The 3,007-nt window shown below is 50.0% G+C and overlaps 1 long non-coding RNA gene across 3 annotated transcripts in view; it reads left to right on the top strand.

Annotated features, from left to right (window-relative positions):
* The window catches only part of LOC112676016 (uncharacterized), a 109,018-nt gene that overhangs the window by 62 nt on the left and 105,949 nt on the right, over positions 1 to 3,007 (top strand). The window contains exon 2 of one of the 3 annotated variants that reach the window (XR_004810974.2): positions 432 to 683. This is a non-coding gene — a long non-coding RNA (uncharacterized LOC112676016). Of the gene's footprint in view, positions 1 to 11; positions 684 to 3,007 lie in introns of those variants that run through there. The other 2 variants (XR_003146249.3, XR_004810973.2) reach the window with 2 other exon arrangements.

Here is a 3,007-nt window from a genome sequence, read left to right as displayed (position 1 = left end):
GTGAGCCCGAGGGGGAGAGGGTGGTGTCGGAGGCAGTGGCGCGGGAGGAGAGGAAGCGGCCCGGAGACGGTGCCCCCGGCCGGGCCCCGGGGAGGAAACAGTGCGAGGAATTAGGAGGGCGGCCCCTTGCCTGGCGCTTGGCCCCCGCCGGCCCTCGCCGGCCCTCGCGGGTCCTCCCCTGCCAACTCCAGCCCCTCCGCGTGTTCCTTTCGGTCGCGGGCCGGTGAACGCCACGCCCGCCCGTGGGGGCGGTGGGCCGGCGGCCGCGACCCGACCCTCGCAGCGGGCGCCGCACCGCGCCCCGGCGGAGAGCACGTCTCTGGAAGCCAGCGCGGCCCGGCGCCGGGGAGGAGCGAGTGCACGGGGCCGCGCTCCGGGCCGCCTTCCCGGCCTGGGTGCTCGAATTCAGCTCCGGGCACGTTTGCTTCTAGGTAGTCACGAAGGGATCGAAGAGGGCCCCAGAACTCGAGGATTGTCCCTGCTTGGGAGCCCCTTGAAGCCAGCACACGATTCTTTGGCAGAGTAATTTCGGAACCTGGCCTGCGCCAGGCCTAACCTCTAGCCTTGTCCTCAACGAGCGCACGATCGAGTAGCAAAGACAGACATGTAAACAAAATTTCGACACAGTGTGATGACTGCAACGACAACAACAACAAAAGCATTATGAGGTTAAATGTAAAAAGGTAACTTGAACGGCTGCCCGGCACGGGTAGCGGGAGGATGCTTGAAAGGCTTCCCGGGGGATCCCTGGGTGGCGCAGCGGTTTGGCGCCTGCCTTTGGCCCAGGGCGCGATCCTGGAGACCCGGGATCGAATCCCACGTCGGGCTCCCGGTGCACGGAGCCTGCTTCTCCCTCTGCCTATGTCTCTGCCTCTCTCTTTCTCTCTGTGACTATCATAAAAAAAAAAAAAAAAAAAAAAGAAAGAAAGGCTTCCCGGGGCAACTACCACGGAATCCGGAATTTGAAAGACCGAGTGAAATGTGTTTCAGTACCTTTCCGGTGGAAGGAATGCTCCGGTCCTCGACCCGACTGGCACAGTCGGAGATAAGCTGAAAAGGGAGACTAATCAAAATAAAGGGTTTCAGCTGGGCTGCTCTCTGCCCTTTGGGCCCCTGGGCTCCACTGCAGGGTATTAAGAGGGGAACAGTTCCAGATATTTTGGCTTTCCTTTTGTTAAATTAATTTATGTCTGAATGTGTAATATACCTACATGATATAAAATTCAAGTTATAAAAGAGCATATACAATAACCAGCCTTTCGATTCTTTCTAGGAACAGCCGTTCCTTGTTTCTTACGTATCCTTTCAGGAAGTCTACAAATACACAATTTTTTAAAGTTTATTTATTTTTTTAATTTTTATTTATTTATTTATGATAGTCACAGAGAGAGAGAGAGGCAGAGACACAGGCAAAGGGAGAAGCAGGCTCCATGCACCGGGAGCCCGACATGGGATTCGATCCCGGGTCTCCGGGATCACGCCCTGGGCCAAAGGCAGGCGCCAAACCGCTGGCCACCGAGGGATCCCAAGCTTATTTATTTATTTAAGCAATCTCGACACCTGATGTGGGGCTCAACACTCAGGACCTCAAAACTAGGAGTCGCAGGCTCTTCCCACTGAACCACCCGGTACCCCTACAAAAAACACCTTTTATAAACATGGTCTTTTAAGAGATTTTCTACAGCCCAGTTACTCATAGTTTATTCTTGATCTATAGCAGTACTTGGGAAACATTCAAAATGCGGAATCTCAGGCCCCATCCCAGACCTACTGAATCAGAATCTGCCCTTATACAAGATCTCCAGATGACTCTGCAGGTTAAAGTGTGAGAGGCAAGGATATACAGTCCTCCATTTATAAAGGTAGATTAAAAGTAGGCAAGCAGGGATCCCTGGGTGGCGCAGCGGTTTGGCGCCTGCCTTTGGCCCAGGGCGTGATCCTGGAGACCTGGGATCGAATCCCACGTCGGGCTCCCGGTGCATGGAGCCTGCTTCTCCCTCTGCCTGTGTCTCTGCCTCTCTCTCTCTCTCTGTGTGACTATCATAAATAAAAAAAAAAAAAAAGTAGGCAAGCAGAGGCAGAGAAAGACTGGAATGCAAGCTCCCTAGGGCACAATCTATCTTTTATTCACATTTGTATCTCCAGCATTTGGCACAGTATCTGATACTATAAAGCAACTATTCAATGAATTAATTAAAAGAGAACACAAGCCCAAAATAAGGCAATGGTAACAGAGGAAAGACTTAATCAGCAATATTTAAGGCTCAAAACAATTGTATTGATTGTGATGGTTAATTTTATGTGTCAACTTGGCTCAGCCATCATAACCAGTTTTTAGTCAAACACTAGTTGCTGTGAATATACTTGTGTGTGATTAACATTTAAATCAGTAAAGTTCCAGTAAAGCAGATTTTCCAAAATATGGATGGGTCTTACTCAATCAGGTGAAGGCCTTTAAAAAACACACTGAGAAAAAAGGAATTCTGCCTTTGGACTTTGGACTCTGCAGTAGCAGCTCTTGCCTGGGTCTCCAGCCTGCTGGCCTGCTCTGCAGATTTCAGAATTGCCAGTTTCTACAATCTGTGAATCAGTTCCTTAAAATCTCTCTCTCTCCCCCACCTCCCTCTCTCCACACACATACTATTGGTTCTGTTTCTCTGGGTAACCCCAACTAATACAGTGACTGATTGGAGTGGGGGAGTGGAGAACGGCAGAGGTAGAGGATAATACTTTTGAAGACTGAATAAATTGTGGTGAAGCACCATGAGTGTTAGTCTCTAGGTGCTGAAATAAGAAACCGGAGAGCTGTCCTTGCTTCCTCTCACATCCTAAATTAAGTCACCAATTCTGTAATTCACTTCCACTATTAATCTTGAATCCATTTACCCCTGCATCTCTTGCTGCTACCTTTGTCCAAGCTTTCTCTAGGCTCTTCCTATTCATTCATTCATTCATTCATTCATTCGAGACACAGAGAGAAAGGCAGAGACACAGGCAGAGGGAGAAG

This window comes from Canis lupus, chromosome 30, assembly GCF_003254725.2.
Source record: "Canis lupus dingo isolate Sandy chromosome 30, ASM325472v2, whole genome shotgun sequence".
Taxonomy (NCBI): Eukaryota; Metazoa; Chordata; class Mammalia; order Carnivora; family Canidae; genus Canis; species Canis lupus.
This window is presented reverse-complemented; position numbering and strand designations above follow the sequence as displayed.